Genomic DNA, 27,358 nt, shown 5'->3' on the forward strand with positions numbered 1-27,358 from the left:
GGAGACACTTGTGGGAGCTACTGTGACTAAAACTGAGCTTCTCTACGCACAGGGAAGCAAGAGAAATGCTGATTTCATCAAGCCCAGTTACATACTCAGAATCTGTACTACTGCGCAAATAGGCATGTCTTTGTAGGCAAAAAACTCATTTCTGACAATGTTTCCCAAATGCATCTCAGAAGTGTGCAACTTGTTCCCTGAGTTAGAAAACGTCGACAAACGTTCGTTTCTGCTAGCGCTGTGCTTCTACACATGTATTTGCTGAACGGTGAAAGCACACAGTAATGCACTTTTCTCCCAGCAAATACACTGTTTCTAAGGAAATGGGAACACACTGAGGAGACACTTGTGGGACCTACTGTGACTAAAACAGAGCTTCCCTACGCACAGGGAAGCAAGAGAAATGCTGATTTCATCAAGCCCAGTTACATACTCAGAATCTGTACTACTGCGCAAATAGGCATGTCTCTTTAGGCAAAAAACTCATTTCTGACAAAGTTGCCCAAATGCATCTCAGAAGTGTGCAACTTGTTCCCTGAGTTAGAAAACGTCGAGAAACGTTCGTTTCTGCTAGCGCTGTGCTTCTACACATGTATTTGCTGAACGGTGAAAGCGCACAGTAATGCACTTTTCTCCCAGCAAATACACTGTTTCTAAGGAAATGGGAACACACTGAGGAGACACTTGTGGGAGCTACTGTGACTAAAACTGAGCTTCCCTATGCACAGGGAAGCGAGAGAAATGCTGATTTCATCCAGCCCAGTTACATACTCAGAATCTGTACTACTGCGCAAATAGGCATGTCTCTGTAGGCAAAAAACTCATTTCTGACAAAGTTGCCCAAATGCATCTCAGAAGTGTGCAACTTGTTCCCTGAGTTAGAAAACGTCGAGAAACGTTCGTTTCTGCTAGCGCTGTGCTTCTACACATGTATTTGCTGAACGGTGAAAGCGCACAGTAATGCACTTTTCTCCCAGCAAATACACTGTTTCTAAGGAAATGGGAACACACTGAGGAGACACTTGTAGGAGCTACTGTGACTAAAACTGAGCTTCCCTACGCACAGGGAAGCAAGAGAAATGCTGATTTCATCCAGCCCAGTTACATACTCAGAATCTGTACTACTGCGCAAATAGGCATGTCTCTGTAGGCAAAAAACTCATTTCTGACAAAGTTGCCCAAATGCATCTCAGAAGTGTGCAACTTGTTCCCTGAGTTAGAGAACTTCGAGTAACGTTCGTTTCTGCTAGCGCTGTGCTTCTACACATGTATTTGCTGAACGGTGAAAGTGCACAGTAATGCACTTTTCTCCCAGCAAATACACTGTTTCTAAGGAAATGGGAACACACTGAGGAGACACTTGTGGGAGCTACTGTAACTAAAACTGAGCTTCCCTACGCACAGGGAAGCAAGAGAAATGCTGATTTCATCAAGCCCAGTTACATACTCAGAATCTGTACTACTGCGCAAATAGGCATGTCTCTGTAGGCAAAAAATTCATTTCTGACAAAGTTGCCCAGATGCATCTCAGAAGTGTGCCACTTGTTCCCTGAGTTAGAAAACGTTGAGAAACGTTCGTTTCTGCTAGCGCTGTGCTTCTACACATGTATTTGCTGAATGGTGAAAGCGCACAGTAATGCACTTTTCTCCCAACAAATACAATGTTTCTAAGGAAATGGGAACACACTGAGGAGACACTTGTGGGAGCTACTGTAACTAAAACTGAGCTTCCCTACGCACAGGGAAGCAAGAGAAATGCTGATTTCATCAAGCCCAGTTACATACTCAGAATCTGTACTACTGCGCAAATAGGCATGTCTCTGTAGGCAAAAAACTCATTTCTGACAAAGTTGCCCAAATGCATCTCAGAAGTGTGCAACTTGTTCCCTGAGTTAGAAAACGTCGGGAAACGGTCATATCTGCTAACGCTGTGCTTCTACACATGTATTTGCTGAACGGTGAAAGCGCACAGTAATGCTCTTTTCTCCCAGCAAATACACTGTTTCTAAGGAAATGGGAACACACTGAGGAGACACTTGTGGGACCTACTGTGACTAAAACAGAGCTTCCCTACGCACAGGGAAGCAAGAGAAATGCTGATTTCATCAAGCCCAGTTACATACTCAGAATCTGTACTACTGCGCAAATAGGCATGTCTCTGTAGGCAAAAAACTCATTTCTGACAAAGTTGCCCAAATGCATCTCAGAAGTGTGCAACTTGTTCCCTGAGTTAGAAAACGTCGAGAAACGTTCATTTCTGCTAGCGCTGTGCTTCTACACATGTATTTGCTGAACGGTGAAAGCGCACAGTAATGCACTTTTCTCCCAGCAAATACACTGTTTCGAAGGAAATGGGAACACACTGAGGAGACACTTGTGGGAGCTACTGTGACTAAAACTGAGCTTCCCTACGCACAGGGAAGCAAGAGAAATGCTGATTTCATCAAGCCCAGTTACATACTCAGAATCTGTACTACTGCGCAAATAGGCATGTCTCTTTAGGCAAAAAACTCATTTCTGACAAAGTTGCCCAAATGCATCTCAGAAGTGTGCAACTTGTTCCCTGAGTTAGAAAACGTCGAGAAACGGTCGTTTCTGCTAGCGCTGTGCTTCTACACACGTATTTGCTCAATGGTGAAAGCGCACAGTAATGCACTTTTCGCCCAGCAAATACACTGTTTCTAAGGAAATGGGAACACACTGAGGAGACACTTGTGGGAGCTACTGTGACTAAAACTGAGCTTCCCTATGCACAGGGAAGCAAGAGAAATGCTGATTTCATCCAGCCCAGTTACATACTCAGAATCTGTACTACTGCGCAAATAGGCATGTCTCTGTAGGCAAAAAACTCATTTCTGACAAAGTTGCCCAAATGCATCTCAGAAGTGTGCAATTTGTTCCCTGAGTTAGAAATCGTCGAGAAACATTTGTTTTTGCTAGTGCTGTGCTTCTACACATGTATTTGCTGAACGGTGAAAGCGCACAGTAATGCACTTTTCTCCCAGCAAATACATTGTTTCTAAGGAAATGGGAACACACTGAGGAGACACTTGTGGGAGCTACTGTGACTAAAACTGAGCTTCCCTACGCACAGGGAAGCAAGAGAAATGCTGATTTCATCCAGCCCAGTTACATACTCAGAATCTGTACTACTGCGCAAATAGGCATGTCTCTGTAGGAAAAAAACTCATTTCTGACAAAGTTGCCCAAATGCATCTCAGAAGTGTGCAACTTGTTCCCTGAGTTAGAGAACTTCGAGTAACGTTCGTTTCTGCTAGCGCTGTGCTTCTACACATGTATTTGCTGAATGGTGAAAGTGCACAGTAATGCACTTTTCTCCCAGCAAATACACTGTTTCTAAGGAAATGGGAACACACTGAGGAGACACTTGTGGGAGCTACTGTGGATAAAACTGAGCTTCCCTACGCACAGGGAAGCAAGAGAAATGCTGATTTCATCAAGCCCAGTTACATACTCAGAATCTGTACTACTGCGCAAATAGGCATGTCTCTGTAGGCAAAAAAACTCATTTCTGACAAAGATGCCCAAATGCATCTCAGAAGTGTGCAACTTGTTCCCTGAGTTAGAAAACGTCGAGTAACGTTCGTTTCTGCTAGCGCTGTGCTTCTACACATGTATTTGCTGAATGGTGAAAGCGCACAGTAATGCACTTTTCTCCCAGCAAATACACTGTTTCTAAGGAAATGGGAACACACTGAGGAGACACTTGTGGGAGCTACTGTGACTAAAACTGAGCTTCCCTACGCACAGGGAAGCAAGAGAAATGCTGATTTCATCAAGCCCAGTTACATACTCAGAATCTGTACTACTGCGCAAATAGGCATGTCTCTTTAGGCAAAAAACTCATTTCTGACAAAGTTGCCCAAATGCATCTCAGAAGTGTGCAACTTGTTCCCTGAGTTAGAAAACGTCGAGAAACGGTCATATCTGCTCACGCTGTGCCTCTACACATGTATTTGCTGAACGGTGAAAGCGCACAGTAATGCACTTTTCTCCCAGCAAATACACTGTTTCTAAGGAAATGGGAACACACTGAGGAGACACTTGTGGGAGCCACTGTGACTAAAACTGAGCATCCCTACGCACAGGGAAGCAAAAGAAATGCTGATTTCATCAAGCCCAGGTACATACTCAGAATCTGTACTACTGCGCAAATAGGCATGAATCTGTAGGCAAAAAACTCATTTCTGACAAAGTTGCCCAAATGCATCTCAGAAGTGTGCAACTTGTTCCCTGAGTTAGAAAACATCGAGAAACGGTCTTTTCTGCTAGCGCTGTGCTTCTACACATGTATTTGCTGAACGGTGAAAGCGCACAGTAATGCACTTTTCTCCCAGCAAATACACTGTTTCTAAGGAAATGGGAACACACTGAGGAGACACTTGTGGGAGCTACTGTGACTAAAACTGAGCTTCCCTACGCACAGGGAAGCAAGAGAAATGCTGATTTCATCAAGCCCAGTTACATACTCAGAATCTGTACTACTGCGCAAATAGGCATGTCTTTGTAGGCAAAAAACTCATTTCTGATAATGTTTCCCAAATGCATCTCAGAAGTGTGCATCTTGTTCCCTGAGTTAGAAAACGTCGACAAACGTTCGTTTCTGCTAGCGCTGTGCTTCTACACATGTATTTGCTGAACGGTGAAAGCACACAGTAATGCACTTTTCTCCCAGCAAATACACTGTTTCTAAGGAAATGGGAACACACTGAGGAGACACTTGTGGGACCTACTGTGACTAAAACAGAGCTTCCCTACGCACAGGGAAGCAAGAGAAATGCTGATTTCATCAAGCCCAGTTACATACTCAGAATCTGTACTACTGCGCAAATAGGCATGTCTCTTTAGGCAAAAAACTCATTTCTGACAAAGTTGCCCAAATGCATCTGAGAAGTGTGCAACTTGTTCCCTGAGTTAGAAAACGTCGAGAAACGGTAGTTTCTGCTAGCGCTGTGCTTCTACACATGTATTTGCTGAACGGTGAAAGCGCACAGTAATGCACTTTTCTCCCAGCAAATACACTGTTTCTAAGGAAATGGGAACACATTGAGGAGACACTTGTGGGAGCTACTGTGACTAAAACTGAGCTTCCCTATGCACAGGGAAGCAAGAGAAATGCTGATTTCATCAAGCCCAGTTACATACTCAGAATCTGTACTACTGCGCAAATAGGCATGTCTCTTTAGGCAAAAAACTCATTTCTGACAAAGTTGCCCAAATGCATCTCAGAAGTGTGCAACTTGTTCCCTGAGTTAGAAAACGTCGAGAAACGGTCGTTTCTGCTAGCGCTGTGCTTCTACACACGTATTTGCTGAACGGTGAAAGCGCACAGTAATGCACTTTTCTCCCAGCAAATACACTGTTTCTAAGGAAATGGGAACACACTGAGGAGACACTTGTGGGAGCTACTGTGACTAAAACTGAGCTTCCCTACGCACAGGGAAGCAAGAGAAATGCTGATTTCATCAAGCCCAGTTACATACTCAGAATTTGTACTACTGCGCAAATAGGCATGTCTCTTTAGGCAAAAAACTCATTTCTGACAAAGTTGCCCAAATGCATCTCAGAAGTGTGCAACTTGTTCCCTGAGTTAGAAAACTTCGAGAAACGGTCACATCTGCTCACTCTGTGCCTCTACACATGCATTTGCTGAACGGTGAAAGCGCACAGTAATGCACTTTTCTCCCAGCAAATACAGTTTCTAAGGAAATGGGAACACACTGAGGAGACACTTGTGGGAGCTACTGTGACTAAAACTGTGTTTCCCTACGCACAGGGAAGCAAGAGAAATGCTGATTTCATCAAGCCCAGTTACATACTCAGAATCTGTACTACTGCGCATATAGGCATGTCTCTTTCGGCAAAAAACTCATTTCTGACAAAGTTGCCCAAATGCATCTCAGAAGTGTGAAACTTGTTCCCTGAGTTAGAAAATATTGAGAAACGGTCGTTTCTGCTAGCGCTGTGCTTCTACACATGTATTTGCTGAACGGTGAAAGCGCACAGTAATGCACTTTTCTCCCAGCAAATACACTGTTTCTAAGGAAATGGGAACACACTGAGGAGACACTTGTGGGAGCTACTGTTACTAAAACTGAGCTTCCCTACGCACAGGGAAGCAAGAGAAATGCTGATTTCATCAAGCCCAGTTACATACTCAGAATCTGTACTACTGCGCAAATAGGCATGTCTCTTTAGGCAAAAAACTCATTTCTGACAAAGTTGCCCAAATGCATCTCAGAAGTGTGCAACTTGTTCCCTGAGTTAGAAAACGTCGAGAAACGGTCGTTTCTGCTACCGCTGTGCTTCTACACATGTATTTGCTGAACGGTGAAACTGCACAGTAATGCACTTTTCTCCCAGCAAATACACTGTTTCTAAGGAAATGGGAACACACTGAGGAGACACTTGTGGGAGCTACTCTGACTAAAACTGAGCTTCCCTACGCTCAGGGAAGCAAGAGAAATGCTGATTTCATCAAGCCCAGTTACATACTCAGAATCTGTACTACTGTGCAAATAGGCATGTCTCTGTAGGCAAAAAACTCATTTCTGACAATGTTGCCCAAATGCATCTCAGAAGTGTGCAATTTGTTCCCTGAGTTAGAAAATGTCGAGAAACGGTCTTTTCTGCTAGCGCTGTGCTTCTACACATGTATTTGCTGAACGGTGAAAGCGCACAGTAATGGACTTGTCTCCCAGCAAATACACTGTTTCTAAGGAAATGGGAACACACTGAGGAGATACTTGTGGGAGCTACTGTGACTAAAACTGAGCTTCCCTACGCACAGGGAAGCAAGAGAAATGCTGATTTCATCAAGCCCAGTTACATACTCAGAATCTGTACTACTGCGCAAATAGGCATGTCTCTGTAGGCAAAAAACTCATTTCTGACAAAGTTGCCCAAATGCATCTCAGAAGTGTGCAACTTGTTCCCTGAGTTAGAAAACGTCGAGAAACGGTCGTTTCTGCTAGCGCTGTGCTTCTACACACGTATTTGCTGAACGGTGAAAGCGCACAGTAATGCACTTTTCTCCCAGCAAATACACTGTTTCTAAGGAAATGGGAACACACTGAGGAGACACTTGTGGGAGCTACTGTGACTAAAACTGAGCTTCCCTACGCACAGGGAAGCAAGCGAAATGCTGATTTCATCAAGCCCAGTTACATACTCAGAATTTGTACTACTGCGCAAATAGGCATGTCTCTTTAGGCAAAAAACTCATTTCTGACAAAGTTGCCCAAATGCATCTCAGAAGTGTGCAACTTGTTCCCTGAGTTAGAAAACTTCGAGAAACGGTCACATCTGCTCACTCTGTGCCTCTACACATGCATTTGCTGAACGGTGAAAGCGCACAGTAATGCACTTTTCTCCCAGCAAATACAGTTTCTAAGGAAATGGGAACACACTGAGGAGACACTTGTGGGAGCTACTGTGACTAAAACTGTGTTTCCCTACGCACAGGGAAGCAAGAGAAATGCTGATTTCATCAAGCCCAGTTACATACTCAGAATCTGTACTACTGCGCATATAGGCATGTCTCTTTCGGCAAAAAACTCATTTCTGACAAAGTTGCCCAAATGCATCTCAGAAGTGTGAAACTTGTTCCCTGAGTTAGAAAATATTGAGAAACGGTCGTTTCTGCTAGCGCTGTGCTTCTACACATGTATTTGCTGAACGGTGAAAGCGCACAGTAATGCACTTTTCTCCCAGCAAATACACTGTTTCTAAGGAAATGGGAACACACTGAGGAGACACTTGTGGGAGCTACTGTGACTAAAACTGAGCTTCCCTACGCACAGGGAAGCAAGAGAAATGCTGATTTCATCAAGCCCAGTTACATACTCAGAATCTGTACTACTGCGCAAATAGGCATGTCTCTTTAGGCAAAAAACTCATTTCTGACAAAGTTGCCCAAATGCATCTCAGAAGTGTGCAACTTGTTCCCTGAGTTAGAAAACGTCGAGAAACGGTCGTTTCTGCTACCGCTGTGCTTCTACACATGTATTTGCTGAACGGTGAAACTGCACAGTAATGCACTTTTCTCCCAGCAAATACACTGTTTCTAAGGAAATGGGAACACACTGAGGAGACACTTGTGGGAGCTACTCTGACTAAAACTGAGCTTCCCTACGCTCAGGGAAGCAAGAGAAATGCTGATTTCATCAAGCCCAGTTACATACTCAGAATCTGTACTACTGTGCAAATAGGCATGTCTCTGTAGGCAAAAAACTCATTTCTGACAATGTTGCCCAAATGCATCTCAGAAGTGTGCAATTTGTTCCCTGAGTTAGAAAATGTCGAGAAACGGTCTTTTCTGCTAGCGCTGTGCTTCTACACATGTATTTGCTGAACGGTGAAAGCGCACAGTAATGGACTTTTCTCCCAGCAAATACACTGTTTCTAAGGAAATGGGAACACACTGAGGAGATACTTGTGGGAGCTACTGTGACTAAAACTGAGCTTCCCTACGCACAGGGAAGCAAGAGAAATGCTGATTTCATCAAGCCCAGTTACATACTCAGAATCTGTACTACTGCGCAAATAGGCATGTCTCTGTAGGCAAAAAACTCATTTCTGACAAAGTTGCCCAAATGCATCTCAGAAGTGTGCAACTTGTTCTCTGAGTTAGAAAACGTCGAGAAACGGACGTTTCTGCTAGCGCTGTACTTCTACAAGTGTACTTGCTGAACGGTGAAAGCGCAGAGTAATGCACTTTTCTCCCAGCAAATACACTGTTTCTAAGGAAATGGGAACACACTGAGGAGACACTTGTGGGAGCTACTGTGACTAAAACTGAGCTTCCCTACGCACAGGGAAGCAAGAGAAATGCTGATTTCATCAAGCCCAGTTACATACTCAGAATCTGTACTACTGCGCAAATAGGCATTCTCTGTAGGCAAAAAACTCATTTCTGACAAAGTTGCCCAAAGGCATCTCAGAAGTGTGCCACTTGTTCCCTGAGTTAGAAAACGTCGAGAAATGTTCGTTTCAGCTAGCGCTGTGCTTCTACACATGTATTTGCTGAACGGTGAAAGCACACAGTAATGCACTTTTCTCCCAGCAAATACACTGTTCCTAAGGAAATGGGAACACACTGAGCAGACACTTGTGGGAGCTACTGTGACTAAAACTGAGCTTCCCTACGCACAGGGAAGCAAGAGAAATGCTGATTTCATCAAGCACAGTTACATACTCAGAATCTGTACTACTGCGCAAATAGGCATGTCTCTGTAGGCAAAAAACTCATTTCTGACAAAGTTGCCCAAATGCATCTCAGAAGTGTGCCACTTGTTCCCTGAGTTAGAAAACGTCGAGAAACATTCGTTTCTGCTAGCGCTGTGCTTCTACTCATGTATTTGCTGAACATTGAAAGCGCACAGTAATGCACTTTTCTCCCAGCAAACACACTGTATCTAAGGAAATGGGAACACCCTGAGGAGACACTTGTGAGAGCTACTGTGACTAAAACTGAGCTTCCCTACGCACAGGGAAGCAAGAGAATGCTGATTTCATCAAGCCCAGTTACTGGCTCAGAATCTGTACTACTGCGCAAATAGGCATGTCTCTGTAGGCAAAAAACACATTTCTGACAAAGTTACCCAAATGCATCTCAGAAGTGTGCAACTTGTTCCCTGAGTTAGAAAACGTCGAGAAACGTTCGTTTCTGCTAGCGCTGTGCTTCTACACATGTATTTGCTGAACGGTGAAAGCGCACAGTAATGCACTTTTCTCCCTGCAAATACACGGTTTCTAAGAAAATGGTAACACACTGAGGAGACACTTGTGGGAGCTACTGTGACTAAAACTGAGCTTTCCTATGCACAGGGAAGCAAGAGAAATGCTGATTTCAGCAAGCCCAGTTACATACTCAGAATCTGTACTACTGCGCAAATAGGCATGTCTCTGTAGGCAAAAAACTCATTTCTGACAAAGTTGCCCAAATGCATCTCAGAAGTGTGCAACTTGTTCCCTGAGTTAGAAAACATCGAGAAACGGTCTTTTCTGCTAGCGCTGTGCTTCTACACATGTATTTGCTGAACGGTGAAAGCGCACAGTAATGCACTTTTCTCCCAGCAAATACACTGTTTCTAAGGAAATGGGAACACACTGAGGAGACACTTGTGGGAGCTACTGTGACTAAAACTGAGCTTCCCTACGCACAGGGAAGCAAGAGAAATGCTGATTTCATCAAGCCCAGTTACATACTCAGAATTTGTACTACTGCGCAAATAGGCATGTCTCTGTAGGCAAAAAACTCATTTCTGACAAAGTTGCCCAAATGCATCTCAGAAGTGTGCAACTTGTTCCCTGAGTTAGAAAACGTCGAGAAACGGTCGTTTCTGCTAGCGCTGTGCTTCTACACATGTATTTGCTGAACGGTGAAAGCGCACAGTAATGCACTTTTCTCCCAGCAAATACACTGTTTCTAAGGAAATGGGAACACACTGAGGAGACACTTGTGGGAGCTACTGTGACTAAAACTGAGCTTCCCTACGCACAGGGAAGCAAGAGAAATGCTGATTTCATCCAGCCCAGTTACATTCTCAGAATCTGTACTACTGCGCAAATAGGCATGTCTCTGTAGGCAAAAAACTCATTTCTGACAAAGTTGCCCAAATGCATCTCAGAAGTGTGCAACTTGTTCCCTGAGTTAGAAAACGTCGAGAAACGTTTGTTTCTGCTAGCGCTGTGCTACTACACATGTATTTGCTGAACGGTGAAAGCGCACAGTAATGCACTTTTCTACCAGCAAATACACTGTTTCTAAGGAAATGGGAACACACTGAGGAGACACTTGTGGGAGCTACTGTGACTAAAACTGAGATTCCCTACGCACAGGGAAGCAAGAGAAATGCTGATTTCATCAAGCCCAGTTACATACTCAGAATCTGTACTACTGCGCAAATAGGCATGTCTCTTTAGGCAAAAAACTCATTTCTGACAAAGTTGCCCAAATGCATCTCAGAAGTGTGCAACTTGTTCCCTGAGTTAGAAAACGTCGAGAAACGGTCGTTTCTGCTAGCGCTGTGCTTCTTCACATGTATTTGCTGAACGGTGAAAGCGCACAGTAATGCACTTTTCTCCCAGCAAATACACTGTTCCTAAGGAAATGGGAACACACTGAGGAGACACTTTTGGGAGCTACTGTGACTAAAACTGAGCTTCCCTACGCACAGGGAAGCAAGAGAAATGCTGATTTCATCAAACCGAGTTACATACTCAGAATCTGTACTACTGCGCAAATAGGCATGTCTCTGTAGGCATAAAACTCATTTCTCACAAAGTTGCCCAAATGCATCTCAGAAGTGTGCAACTTGTTCCCTGAGTTAGAAAACGTCGAGAAACGTTCGTTTCTGCTAGCGCTGTGCTTCTACACATGTATTTGCTGAACGGTGAAAGCGCACAGTAATGCACTTTTCTCCCAGAAAATACACTGTTTCTAAGGAAATGGGAACACACTGAGGAGACACTTGTGGGATCTACTGTGACTAAAACTGAGCTTCCCTACGCACAGGGAAGCAAGAGAAATGCTGATTTCATCAAGCCCAGTTACATACTCACAATCTGTACTACTGCGCAAATAAGCATGTCTTTTTAGGCAAAAACCTCATTTCTGACAAAGTTGCCCAAATGCATCTCAGAAGTGTGCAACTTGTTCCCTGAGTTAGAAAACGTTGAGAAACGGTCGTTTCAGCTAGCGCTGTGCTTCTACACATGTATTTGCTGAACGGTGAAAGCGCACAGTAATGCACATTTCTCCCAGCAAAAACACTGTTTCTAAGGAAATGGGAACACACTGAGGAGACACTTGTGAGAGTTACTGTGACTAAAATTGAGCTTCCCTACGCACAGGGAAGCAAGAGAAATGCTGATTTCATCCAGCCCAATTACATACTCAGAATCTGTACTACTGCGCAAATAGGCATGTCTCTGTAGGCAAAAAACTCATTTCTGACAAAGTTGCCCAAATGCATCTCAGAAGTGTGCAACTTGTTCCCTGAGTTAGAAAACGTCGAGAAACGTTCGTTTCTGCTAGCGCTGTGCTTCTACACATGTATTTGCTGAACGGTGAAAGCGCACAGTAATGCACTTTTCTCCCAGCAAATACACTGTTTCTAAGGAAATGGGAACACACTGAGGAGACACTTGTGGGAGCTACTGTGACTAAAACTGAGCTTCCCTACGCACAGGGAAGCAAGAGAAATGCTGATTTCATCAAGCCCAGTTACATACTCAGAATCTGTACTACTGCGCAAATAGGCATGTCTCTTTAGGCAAAAAACTCATTTCTGACAAAGTTGCCCAAATGCATCTCAGAAGTGTGCAACTTGTTCCCTGAGTTAGAAAACGTCGAGAAACGTTCGTTTCTGCTAGCGCTGTGCTTCTACACATGTATTTGCTGAACGGTGAAAGCGCACAGTAATGCACTTTTCTCCCAGCAAATACACTGTTTCTAAGGAAATGGGAACACACTGAGGAGACACTTGTGGGAGCTACTGTGACTAAAACTGAGCTTCCCTAAGCACAGGGAAGCAGGAGAAATGCTGATTTCATCAAGCCCAGGTACATACTCAGAATCTGTACTACTGCGCAAATAGGCATGTCTCTGTAGGCAAAAAACTCATTTCTGACAAAGTTGCCCAAATGCATCTCAGAAGTGTGCAACTTGTTCCCTGAGATAGAAAACGTCGAGAAACGGTCTTTTCTGCTAGCGCTGTGCTTCTACACATGTATTTGCTGAACGGTGAAAGCGCACAGTAATGCACTTTTCTCCCAGCAAATACACTGTTTCGAAGGAAATGGGAACACACTGAGGAGACACTTGTGGGAGCTACTGTGACTAAAACTGAGCTTCCCTACGCACAGGGAAGCAAGAGAAATGCTGATTTCATCAAGCCCAGTTACATACTCAGAATCTGTACTACTGCGCAAATAGGCACTTTTCTCCCAGCAAATACACTGTTTCTAAGGAAATGGGAACACACTGAGGAGACACTTGTGGGAGCTACTGGGCCTAAAACTGAGCTTCCCTACGCACAGGGAAGCAAGAGAAATGCTGATTTCATACAGCCCAGTTACATACTCAGAATCTGTACTACTGCGCAAATAGGCATGTCTCTGTAGGCAAAAACCTCATTTCTGACAAAGTTGCCCAAATGCATCTCAGAAGTGTGCAACTTGTTCCCTGAGTTAGAAAACGTCGAGAAAAATTCGTTTCTGCTAGCGCTGTGCTTCTACACATGTATTTGCTGAACGGTGAAAGCGCACAGTGATGCACTTTTCTCCCAGCAAATACACTGTTTCTAAGGAACTGGGAACACACTGAGGAGACACTTGTGGGAGCTACTGTGACTAAAACTGAGCTTCCCTATGCACAGGGAAGCAAGAGAAATGCTGATTTCATCAATCCCAGTTACATACTCAGAATCTGTACTACTGCGCAAATAGGCATGTCTCTGTAGGCAAAAAACTCATTTCTGACAAAGTTGCCCAAATGCATCTCAGAAGTGTGCAACTTGTTCCGTGAGTTAGAAAACATCGAGAAACGGTCGTTTCTGCTAGCGCTGTGCTTCTACACATGTATTTGCTGAACGGTGAAAGCGCACAGTAATGCACTTTTCTCCCAGCAAATACACTGTTTCTAAGGAACTGGGAACACACTGAGGAGACACTTGTGGGAGCTACTGTGACTAAAACTGAGCTTCCCTACGCACAGGGAAGCAAGAGAAATGCTGATTTCATCAAGCCCAGTTACACACTCAGAATCTGTACTACTGCGCAAATAGGCATGTCTCTGTAGGCAAAAACTCATTTCTGACAAAGTTGCCCAAATGCATCTCAGAAGTGTGCAACTTGTTCCCTGAATTAGAAAACGTCGAGAAACGTTTGTTTCTGCTAGCGCTGTGCTTCTACACATGTATTTGCTGAACGGTGAAAGCGCACAGTAATGCACTTTTCTCCCAGCAAATACACTGTTTCGAAGGAAATGGGAACACACTGAGGAGACACTTGTGGGAGCTACTGTGACTAAAACTGAGCTTCCCTACGCACAGGGAAGCAAGAGAAATGCTGATTTCATCAAGCCCAGTTACATACTCAGAATCTGTACTACTGCGCAAATAGGCAAGTCTCTGTAGGCAAAAAACTCATTTCTGACAAAGTTGCCCAAATGCATCTCAGAAGTGTGCCACTTGTTCCCTGAGTTAGAAAACGTCGAGAAACGTTCGTTTCTGCTAGCGCTGTGCTTCTACACATGTATTTGCTGAACGGTGAAAGCGCACAGTAATGCACATTTCTCCCAGCAAAAACACTGTTTCTAAGGAACTGGGAACACACTGAGGAGACACTTGTGGGAGCTACTGTGACTAAAACTGAGCTTCCCTACACACAGGGAAGCAAGAGAAATGCTGATTTCATCAAGCCCAGTTACATACTCAGAATCTGTACTACTGCGCAAATAGGCATGTCTATGTAGGCAAAAAACTCATTTCTGACAAAGTTGCCCAAATGCATCTCAGAAGTGTGCAACTTGTTCCCTGAGTTAGAAATCGTCGAGAAACGTTTGTTTTTGCTAGTGCTGTGCTTCTACACATGTATTTGCTGAACGGTGAAAGCGCACAGTAATGCACTTTTCTCCCAGCAAATACACTGTTCCTAAGGAAATGAGAACACACTGAGGAGACACTTGTGGGAGCTACTGTGACTAAAACTGAGCTTCCCTACGCACAGGGAAGCAAGAGAAATGCTGATTTCATCAAGCCCAGTTACATACTCAGAATCTGTACTACTGCACAAATAGGCATGTCTCTTTAGGCAAAAAACTCATTTCTGACAAAGTTGCCCAAATGCATCTCAGAAGTGTGCAACTTGTTCCCTGAGTTAGAAAACGTCGAGAAATGTTCTTTCTGCTAGCGCTGTGCTTCTACACATGTATTTGCTGAACGGTGAAAGCACACAGTAATGCACTTTTCTCCCAGCAAATACACTGTTTCTACGGAAATGGGAACACTGTGGAGACACTTGTGGGAGCTACTGTGACTAAAACTGAGCTTCCCTACGCACAGGGAAGGAAGAGAAATGCTGATTTCATTAAGCCCAGTTACATACTCAGAATCTGTACTACAGCGCAAATAGGCATGTCTCTGTAGGCAAAAAACTCATTTCTGACAAAGTTGTCCAAATGCATCTCAGAAGTGTGCAACTTGTTCCCTGATTTAGAAAATGTCGAGAAACGTTCGTTTCTGCTAGCGCTGTGCTTCTACACATGTATTTGCTGAACGGTGAAAGCGCACAGTAATGGACTTTTCTCCCAGCAAATACACTGTTTCTAAGGAAATGGGAACACACTGAGGAGATACTTGTGGGAGCTACTGTGACTAAAACTGAGCTTCCCTACGCACAGGGAAGCAAGAGAAATGCTGATTTCATCAAGCCCAGTTACATACTCAGAATCTGTACTACTGCGCAAATAGGCATGTCTCTGTAGGCAAAAAACTCATTTCTGACAAAGTTGCCCAAATGCATCTCAGAAGTGTGCAACTTGTTCTCTGAGTTAGAAAACGTCGAGAAACGGACGTTTCTGCTAGCGCTGTGCTTCTACAAGTGTACTTGCTGAACGGTGAAAGCGCAGAGTAATGCACTTTTCTCCCAGCAAATACACTGTTTCTAAGGAAATGGGAACACACTGAGGAGACACTTGTGGGAGCTACTGTGACTAAAACTGAGCTTCCCTACGCACAGGGAAGCAAGAGAAATGCTGATTTCATCAAGCCCAGTTACATACTCAGAATCTGTACTACTGCGCAAATAGGCATTCTCTGTAGGCAAAAAACTCATTTCTGACAAAGTTGCCCAAAGGCATCTCAGAAGTGTGCCACTTGTTCCCTGAGTTAGAAAACGTCGAGAAATGTTCGTTTCAGCTAGCGCTGTGCTTCTACACATGTATTTGCTGAACGGTGAAAGCGCACAGTAATGGACTTTTCTCCCAGCAAATACACTGTTTCTAAGGAAATGGGAACACACTGAGCAGACACTTGTGGGAGCTACTGTGACTAAAACTGAGCTTCCCTACGCACAGGGAAGCAAGAGAAATGCTGATTTCATCAAGCACAGTATCATACTCAGAATCTGTACTACTGCGCAAATAGGCATGTCTCTGTAGGCAAAAAACTCATTTCTGACAAAGTTGCCCAAATGCATCTCAGAAGTGTGCCACTTGTTCCCTGAGTTAGAAAACGTCGAGAAACATTCGTTTCTGCTAGCGCTGTGCTTCTACTCATGTATTTGCTGAACATTGAAAGCGCACAGTAATGCACTTTTCTCCCAGCAAACACACTGTATCTAAGGAAATGGGAACACCCTGAGGAGACACTTGTGAGAGCTACTGTGACTAAAACTGAGCTTCCCTACGCACAGGGAAGCAAGAGAATGCTGATTTCATCAAGCCCAGTTACTGGCTCAGAATCTGTACTACTGCGCAAATAGGCATGTCTCTGTAGGCAAAAAACACATTTCTGACAAAGTTACCCAAATGCATCTCAGAAGTGTGCAACTTGTTCCCTGAGTTAGAAAACGTCGAGAAACGTTCGTTTCTGCTAGCGCTGTGCTTCTACACATGTATTTGCTGAACGGTGAAAGCGCACAGTAATGCACTTTTCTCCCTGCAAATACACGGTTTCTAAGAAAATGGTAACACACTGAGGAGACACTTGTGGGAGCTACTGTGACTAAAACTGAGCTTTCCTATGCACAGGGAAGCAAGAGAAATGCTGATTTCAGCAAGCCCAGTTACATACTCAGAATCTGTACTACTGCGCAAATAGGCATGTCTCTGTAGGCAAAAAACTCATTTCTGACAAAGTTGCCCAAATGCATCTCAGAAGTGTGCAACTTGTTCCCTGAGTTAGAAAACATCGAGAAACGGTCTTTTCTGCTAGCGCTGTGCTTCTACACATGTATTTGCTGAACGGTGAAAGCGCACAGTAATGCACTTTTCTCCCAGCAAATACACTGTTTCTAAGGAAATAAGAACACACTGAGGAGACACTTGTGGGAGCTACTGTGACTAAAACTGAGCTTCCCTACGCACAGGGAAGCAAGAGAAATGCTGATTTCATCAAGCCCAGTTACATACTCAGAATTTGTACTACTGCGCAAATAGGCATGTCTCTGTAGGCAAAAAACTCATTTCTGACAAAGTTGCCCAAAGGCATCTCAGAAGTGTGCAACTTGTTCCCTGAGTTAGAAAACGTCGAGAAACGGTCGTTTCTGCTAGCGCTGTGCTTCTACACATGTATTTGCTGAACGGTGAAAGCGCACAGTAATGCACTTTTCTCCCAGCAAATACACTGTTTCTAAGGAAATGGGAACACACTGAGGAGACACTTGTGGGAGCTACTGTGACTAAAACTGAGATTCCCTACGCACAGGGAAGCAAGAGAAATGCTGATTTCATCAAGCCCAGTTACATACTCAGAATCTGTACTACTGCGCAAATAGGCATGTCTCTTTAGGCAAAAAACTCATTTCTGACAAAGTTGCCCAAATGCATCTCAGAAGTGTGCAACTTGTTCCCTGAGTTAGAAAACGTCGAGAAACGGTCGTTTCTGCTAGCGCTGTGCTTCTTCACATGTATTTGCTGAACGGTGAAAGCGCACAGTAATGCACTTTTCTCCCAGCAAATACACTGTTCCTAAGGAAATGGGAACACACTGAGGAGACACTTTTGGGAGCTACTGTGACTAAAACTGAGCTTCCCTACGCACAGGGAAGCAAGAGAAATGCTGATTTCATCAAACCGAGTTACATACTCAGAATCTGTACTACTGCGCAAATAGGCATGTCTCTGTAGGCATAAAACTCATTTCTCACAAAGTTGCCCAAATGCATCTCAGAAGTGTGCAACTTGTTCCCTGAGTTAGAAAACGTCGAGAAACGTTCGTTTCTGCTAGCGCTGTGCTTCTACACATGTATTTGCTGAACGGTGAAAGCGCACAGTAATGCACTTTTCTCCCAGAAAATACACTGTTTCTAAGGAAATGGGAACACACTGAGGAGACACTTGTGGGATCTACTGTGACTAAAACTGAGCTTCCCTACGCACAGGGAAGCAAGAGAAATGCTGATTTCATCAAGCCCAGTTACATACTCACAATCTGTACTACTGCGCAAATAAGCATGTCTTTTTAGGCAAAAACCTCATTTCTGACAAAGTTGCCCAAATGCATCTCAGAAGTGTGCAACTTGTTCCCTGAGTTAGAAAACGTTGAGAAACGGTCGTTTCAGCTAGCGCTGTGCTTCTACACATGTATTTGCTGAACGGTGAAAGCGCACAGTAATGCACATTTCTCCCAGCAAAAACACTGTTTCTAAGGAAATGGGAACACACTGAGGAGACACTTGTGAGAGTTACTGTGACTAAAATTGAGCTTCCCTACGCACAGGGAAGCAAGAGAAATGCTGATTTCATCCAGCCCAATTACATACTCAGAATCTGTACTACTGCGCAAATAGGCATGTCTCTGTAGGCAAAAAACTCATTTCTGACAAAGTTGCCCAAATGCATCTCAGAAGTGTGCAACTTGTTCCCTGAGTTAGAAAACGTCGAGAAACGTTCGTTTCTGCTAGCGCTGTGCTTCTACACATGTATTTGCTGAACGGTGAAAGCGCACAGTAATGCACTTTTCTCCCAGCAAATACACTGTTTCTAAGGAAATGGGAACACACTGAGGAGACACTTGTGGGAGCTACTGTGACTAAAACTGAGCTTCCCTACGCACAGGGAAGCAAGAGAAATGCTGATTTCATCAAGCCCAGTTACATACTCAGAATCTGTACTACTGCGCAAATAGGCATGTCTCTTTAGGCAAAAAACTCATTTCTGACAAAGTTGCCCAAATGCATCTCAGAAGTGTGCAACTTGTTCCCTGAGTTAGAAAACGTCGAGAAACGTTCGTTTCTGCTAGCGCTGTGCTTCTACACATGTATTTGCTGAACGGTGAAAGCGCACAGTAATGCACTTTTCTCCCAGCAAATACACTGTTTCTAAGGAAATGGGAACACACTGAGGAGACACTTGTGGGAGCTACTGTGACTAAAACTGAGCTTCCCTAAGCACAGGGAAGCAGGAGAAATGCTGATTTCATCAAGCCCAGGTACATACTCAGAATCTGTACTACTGCGCAAATAGGCATGTCTCTGTAGGCAAAAAACTCATTTCTGACAAAGTTGCCCAAATGCATCTCAGAAGTGTGCAACTTGTTCCCTGAGATAGAAAACGTCGAGAAACGGTCTTTTCTGCTAGCGCTGTGCTTCTACACATGTATTTGCTGAACGGTGAAAGCGCACAGTAATGCACTTTTCTCCCAGCAAATACACTGTTTCGAAGGAAATGGGAACACACTGAGGAGACACTTGTGGGAGCTACTGTGACTAAAACTGAGCTTCCCTACGCACAGGGAAGCAAGAGAAATGCTGATTTCATCAAGCCCAGTTACATACTCAGAATCTGTACTACTGCGCAAATAGGCACTTTTCTCCCAGCAAATACACTGTTTCTAAGGAAATGGGAACACACTGAGGAGACACTTGTGGGAGCTACTGGGCCTAAAACTGAGCTTCCCTACGCACAGGGAAGGAAGAGAAATGCTGATTTCATCAAGCCCAGTTACATACTCAGAATCTGTACTACTGCGCAAATAGGCATGTCTCTGTAGGCAAAAACCTCATTTCTGACAAAGTTGCCCAAATGCATCTCAGAAGTGTGCAACTTGTTCCCTGAGTTAGAAAACGTCGAGAAAAATTCGTTTCTGCTAGCGATGTGCTTCTACACATGTATTTGCTGAACGGTGAAAGCGCACAGTGATGCACTTTTCTCCCAGCAAATACACTGTTTCTAAGGAACTGGGAACACACTGAGGAGACACTTGTGGGAGCTACTGTGACTAAAACTGAGCTTCCCTATGCACAGGGAAGCAAGAGAAATGCTGATTTCATCAATCCCAGTTACATACTCAGAATCTGTACTACTGCGCAAATAGGCATGTCTCTGTAGGCAAAAAACTCATTTCTGACAAAGTTGCCCAAATGCATCTCAGAAGTGTGCAACTTGTTCCGTGAGTTAGAAAACATTGAGAAACGGTCGTTTCTGCTAGCGCTGTGCTTCTACACATGTATTTGCTGAACGGTGAAAGCGCACAGTAATGCACTTTTCTCCCAGCAAATACACTGTTTCTAAGGAACTGGGAACACACTGAGGAGACACTTGTGGGAGCTACTGTGACTAAAACTGAGCTTCCCTACGCACAGGGAAGCAAGAGAAATGCTGATTTCATCAAGCCCAGTTACACACTCAGAATCTGTACTACTGCGCAAATAGGCATGTCTCTGTAGGCAAAAACTCATTTCTGACAAAGTTGCCCAAATGCATCTCAGAAGTGTGCAACTTGTTCCCTGAATTAGAAAACGTCGAGAAACGTTTGTTTCTGCTAGCGCTGTGCTTCTACACATGTATTTGCTGAACGGTGAAAGCGCACAGTAATGCACTTTTCTCCCAGCAAATACACTGTTTCGAAGGAAATGGGAACACACTGAGGAGACACTTGTGGGAGCTACTGTGACTAAAACTGAGCTTCCCTACGCACAGGGAAGCAAGAGAAATGCTGATTTCATCAAGCCCAGTTACATACTCAGAATCTGTACTACTGCGCAAATAGGCAAGTCTCTGTAGGCAAAAAACTCATTTCTGACAAAGTTGCCCAAATGCATCTCAGAAGTGTGCCACTTGTTCCCTGAGTTAGAAAACGTCGAGAAACGTTCGTTTCTGCTAGCGCTGTGCTTCTACACATGTATTTGCTGAACGGTGAAAGCGCACAGTAATGCACATTTCTCCCAGCAAAAACACTGTTTCTAAGGAACTGGGAACACACTGAGGAGACACTTGTGGGAGCTACTGTGACTAAAACTGAGCTTCCCTACACACAGGGAAGCAAGAGAAATGCTGATTTCATCAAGCCCAGTTACATACTCAGAATCTGTACTACTGCGCAAATAGGCATGTCTATGTAGGCAAAAAACTCATTTCTGACAAAGTTGCCCAAATGCATCTCAGAAGTGTGCAACTTGTTCCCTGAGTTAGAAATCGTCGAGAAACGTTTGTTTTTGCTAGTGCTGTGCTTCTACACATGTATTTGCTGAACGGTGAAAGCGCACAGTAATGCACTTTTCTCCCAGCAAATACACTGTTTCTAAGGAACTGGGAACACACTGAGGAGACACTTGTGGGAGCTACTGTGACTAAAACTGAGCTTCCCTACGCACAGGGAAGCAAGAGAAATGCTGATTTCATCAAGCCCAGTTACATACTCAGAATCTGTACTACTGCGCAAATAGGCATGTCTCTGTAGGCAAAAAACTCATTTCGGACAAAGTTGCCCAAATGCATCTCAGAAGTGTGCAACTTGTTCCCTGAGTTAGAAAACGTCGAGAAACGTTCGTTTCTGCTAGCGCTGTGCTTCTACACATGTATTTGCTGAACGGTGAAAGCGCACAGTAATGCACTTTTCTCCCAGCAAATACACTGTTTCTAAGGAAATGGGAACACACTGAGGAGAAACTTTTGGGAGCTACTGTGACTAAAACTGAGCTTCCCTACGCACAGGGAAGCAAGAGAAATGCTGATTTCATCAAACCGATTTACAAACTCAGAATCTGTACTACTGCGCAAATAGGCATGTCTCTGTAGGCAAAAAACTCATTTCTGACAAAGTTGCCCAAATGCATCTCAGAAGTGTGCAACTTGTTCCCTGAGTTAGAAAACGTCGAGAAACGTTCGTTTCTGCTAGCGCTGTGCTTCTACACATGTATTTGCTGAACGGTGAAAGCGCACAGTGATGCACTTTTCTCCCAGCAAATACACTGTTTCTAAGGAAATGGGAACACACTGAGGAGACACTTGTGGGAGCTACTGTGACTAAAACTGAGCTTCCCTAAGCACAGGGAAGCAGGAGAAATGCTGATTTCATCAAGCCCAGGTACATACTCAGAATCTGTACTACTGCGCAAATAGGCATGTCTCTGTAGGCAAAAAACTCATTTCTGACAAAGTTGCCCAAATGCATCTCAGAAGTGTGCAACTTGTTCCCTGAGATAGAAAACGTCGAGAAACGGTCTTTTCTGCTAGCGCTGTGCTTCTACACATGTATTTGCTGAACGGTGAAAGCGCACAGTAATGCACTTTTCTCCCAGCAAATACACTGTTTCGAAGGAAATGGGAACACACTGAGGAGACACTTGTGGGAGCTACTGTGACTAAAACTGAGCTTCCCTACGCACAGGGAAGCAAGAGAAATGCTGATTTCATCAAGCCCAGTTACATACTCAGAATCTGTACTACTGCGCAAATAGGCACTTTTCTCCCAGCAAATACACTGTTTCTAAGGAAATGGGAACACACTGAGGAGACACTTGTGGGAGCTACTGGGCCTAAAACTGAGCTTCCCTACGCACAGGGAAGGAAGAGAAATGCTGATTTCATCAAGCCCAGTTACATACTCAGAATCTGTACTACTGCGCAAATAGGCATGTCTCTGTAGGCAAAAACCTCATTTCTGACAAAGTTGCCCAAATGCATCTCAGAAGTGTGCAACTTGTTCCCTGAGTTAGAAAACGTCGAGAAAAATTCGTTTCTGCTAGCGATGTGCTTCTACACATGTATTTGCTGAACGGTGAAAGCGCACAGTGATGCACTTTTCTCCCAGCAAATACACTGTTTCTAAGGAACTGGGAACACACTGAGGAGACACTTGTGGGAGCTACTGTGACTAAAACTGAGCTTCCCTATGCACAGGGAAGCAAGAGAAATGCTGATTTCATCAATCCCAGTTACATACTCAGAATCTGTACTACTGCGCAAATAGGCATGTCTCTGTAGGCAAAAAACTCATTTCAGACAAAGTTGCCCAAATGCATCTCAGAAGTGTGCAACTTGTTCCGTGAGTTAGAAAACATTGAGAAACGGTCGTTTCTGCTAGCGCTGTGCTTCTACACATGTATTTGCTGAACGGTGAAAGCGCACAGTAATGCACTTTTCTCCCAGCAAATACACTGTTTCTAAGGAACTGGGAACACACTGAGGAGACACTTGTGGGAGCTACTGTGACTAAAACTGAGCTTCCCTACGCACAGGGAAGCAAGAGAAATGCTGATTTCATCAAGCCCAGTTACACACTCAGAATCTGTACTACTGCGCAAATAGGCATGTCTCTGTAGGCAAAAACTCATTTCTGACAAAGTTGCCCAAATGCATCTCAGAAGTGTGCAACTTGTTCCCTGAATTAGAAAACGTCGAGAAACGTTTGTTTCTGCTAGCGCTGTGCTTCTACACATGTATTTGCTGAACGGTGAAAGCGCACAGTAATGCACTTTTCTCCCAGCAAATACACTGTTTCGAAGGAAATGGGAACACACTGAGGAGACACTTGTGGGAGCTACTGTGACTAAAACTGAGCTTCCCTACGCACAGGGAAGCAAGAGAAATGCTGATTTCATCAAGCCCAGTTACATACTCAGAATCTGTACTACTGCCCAAATAGGCAAGTCTCTGTAGGCAAAAAACTCATTTCTGACAAAGTTGCCCAAATGCATCTCAGAAGTGTGCCACTTGTTCCCTGAGTTAGAAAACGTCGAGAAACGTTCGTTTCTGCTAGCGCTGTGCTTCTACACATGTATTTGCTGAACGGTGAAAGCGCACAGTAATGCACATTTCTCCCAGCAAAAACACTGTTTCTAAGGAACTGGGAACACACTGAGGAGACACTTGTGGGAGCTACTGTGACTAAAACTGAGCTTCCCTACACACAGGGAAGCAAGAGAAATGCTGATTTCATCAAGCCCAGTTACATACTCAGAATCTGTACTACTGCGCAAATAGGCATGTCTATGTAGGCAAAAAACTCATTTCTGACAAAGTTGCCCAAATGCATCTCAGAAGTGTGCAACTTGTTCCCTGAGTTAGAAATCGTCGAGAAACGTTTGTTTTTGCTAGTGCTGTGCTTCTACACATGTATTTGCTGAACGGTGAAAGCGCACAGTAATGCACTTTTCTCCCAGCAAATACACTGTTTCTAAGGAACTGGGAACACACTGAGGAGACACTTGTGGGAGCTACTGTGACTAAAACTGAGCTTCCCTACGCACAGGGAAGCAAGAGAAATGCTGATTTCATCAAGCCCAGTTACATACTCAGAATCTGTACTACTGCGCAAATAGGCATGTCTCTGTAGGCAAAAAACTCATTTCGGACAAAGTTGCCCAAATGCATCTCAGAAGTGTGCAACTTGTTCCCTGAGTTAGAAAACGTCGAGAAACGTTCGTTTCTGCTAGCGCTGTGCTTCTACACATGTATTTGCTGAACGGTGAAAGCGCACAGTAATGCACTTTTCTCCCAGCAAATACACTGTTTCTAAGGAAATGGGAACACACTGAGGAGAAACTTTTGGGAGCTACTGTGACTAAAACTGAGCTTCCCTACGCACAGGGAAGCAAGAGAAATGCTGATTTCATCAAACCGATTTACAAACTCAGAATCTGTACTACTGCGCAAATAGGCATGTCTCTGTAGGCAAAAAACTCATTTCTGACAAAGTTGCCCAAATGCATCTCAGAAGTGTGCAACTTGTTCCCTGAGTTAGAAAACGTCGAGAAACGTTCGTTTCTGCTAGCGCTGTGCTTCTACACATGTATTTGCTGAACGGTGAAAGCGCACAGTGATGCACTTTTCTCCCAGCAAATACACTGTTTCTAAGGAACTGGGAACACACTGAGGAGACACTTGTGGGAGCTACTGTGACTAAAACTGAGCTTCCCTATGCACAGGGAAGCAAGAGAAATGCTGATTTCATCAATCCCAGTTACATACTCAGATTCTGTACTACTGCGCAAATAGGCATGTCTCTGTAGGCAAAAAACTCATTTCTGACAAAGTTGCCCAAATGCATCTCAGAAGTGTGCAACTTGTTCCGTGAGTTAGAAAACATCGAGAAACGGTCGTTTCTGCTAGCGCTGTGCTTCTACACATGTATTTGCTGAACGGTGAAAGCGCACAGTAATGCACTTTTCTCCCAGCAAATACACTGTTTCTAAGGAACTGGGAACACACTGAGGAGACACTTGTGGGAGCTACTGTGACTAAAACTGAGCTTCCCTACGCACAGGGAAGCAAGAGAAATGCTGATTTCATCAAGCCCAGTTACATACTCAGAATCTGTACTACTGCGCAAATAGGCATGTCTATGTAGGCAAAAAACTCATTTCTGACAAAGTTGCCCAAATGCATCTCAGAAGTGTGCAACTTGTTCCCTGAGTTAGAAATCGTCGAGAAACGTTTGTTTTTGCTAGTGCTGTGCTTCTACACATGTATTTGCTGAACGGTGAAAGCGCACAGTAATGCACTTTTCTCCCAGCAAATACACTGTTTCTAAGGAAATGGGAACACACTGAGGAGACACTTGTGGGAGCTACTGTGACTAAAACTGAGCTTCCCTACGCACAGGGAAGCAAGAGAAATGCTGATTTCATCAAGCCCAGTTACATACTCAGAATCTGTACTACTGCGCAAATAGGCATGTCTCTGTAGGCAAAAAACTCATTTCTGACAAAGTTGCCCAAATGCATCTCAGAAGTGTGCAACTTGTTCCCTGAGTTAGAAAACGTCGAGAAACGTTCGTTTCTGCTAGCGCTGAGCTTCTACACATGTATTTGCTGAACGGTGAAAGCGCACAGTAATGCACTTTTCTCCCAGCAAATACACAGTTTCTAAGGAAATGGAAACACACTGAGGAGACACTTGTGGGAGCTACTGTGACTAAAACTGAGCTTCCCTACGCACAGGGAAGCAGAAGAAATGCTGATTTCATCAAGCCCAGTTACATACTCAGAATCTGTACTACTGCACAAATAGGCATGTCTCTTTAGGCAAAAAACTCATTTCTGACAAAGTTGCCCAAATGCATCTCAGAAGTGTGCAAATTGTTCCCTGAGTTAGAAAACGTCGAGAAACGGTCGTTTCAGCTAGCGCTGTGCTTCTCCACATGTATTTGCTGAACGCTGAAAGCGCACAGTAATGCACTTTTCTCCCAGCAAATACACTGTTTCTAAGGAACTGGGAACACACTGAGGAGACACTTGTGGGAGCTACTGTGACTAAAACTGAGCTTCCCTACGCACAGGGAAGCAAGAGAAATGCTGATGTCATCAAGCACAGTTACATACTCAGAATCTGTACTACTGCGCAAATAGGCGTGTGTCTGTAGGCAAAACACTCATTTCTGACAAAGTTGCCCAAATGCATCTCAAAAGTGTGCAACTTGTTCCCTGAGTTAGAAAACGTCGAGAATCGGTCGTTTCAGCTAGCGCTGTGCTTCTACAGATGTATTTGCTGAACGGTGAAAGCGCACAGTGATGCACTTTTCTCCCAGCAAATACACTGTTTCTAAGGAAATGGGAACACACTGAGGAGACACTTGTGGGAGCTACTGTGACTAAAACTGAGCTTCCCTACGCACAGGGAAGCAAGAGAAATGCTGATTTCATCAAGCCCAGTTACATACTCAGAATCTGTACTACTGCGCAAATAGGCATGTCTCTGTAGGCAAAAAACTCATTTCTGACAAAGTTGCCCAAATGCATCTCAGAAGTGTGCAACTTGTTCCCTGAGTTAGAAAACGTCGAGAAACGTTCGTTTCTGCTATTGCTGTGCTTCTACACATGTATTTGCTGAACGGTGAAAGCGCACATTAATGCACTTTTCTCCCAGCAAATACACTGTTTGTAAGGAAATGAGAACACACTGAGGAGACACTTGTGGGAGCTACTGTGACTAAAACTGAGCTTCCCTACGCACAGGGAAGCAAGAGAAATGCTGATTTCATCCAGCCCAGTTACATACTCAGAATCTGTACTACTGCGCAAATAGGCATGTCTCCGTAGGCAAAAAACTCCTTTCTGACAAAGTTGCCCAAATGCATCTCAGAAGTGTGCCAATTGTTCCCTGACTTAGAAAACGACGAGAAACAGTCGTTTCAGCTAGCGCTCTGCTTCTACACATGTATTTGCTGAACGGTGAAAGCGCACAGTATTGCACTTTTCTCCCAGCAAATACACTGTTTCTAAGGAACTGGGAACACACTAAGGAGACACTTGTGGGAGCTACTGTGACTAAAATGAGCTTCCCTACGCACAGGGAAGCAAGAGAAATGCTGATTTCATCAAGCCCAGTTACATACTCAGAATCTGTACTACTGCACAAATAGGCATGTCTCTGTAGGCAAAAAACTCA

The sequence above is a fragment of the Acomys minous genome, assembly GCF_964271855.1.
Source record: "Acomys minous genome assembly, contig: scaffold_24, whole genome shotgun sequence".
NCBI classification, from domain to species: Eukaryota; Metazoa; Chordata; class Mammalia; order Rodentia; family Muridae; genus Acomys; species Acomys minous.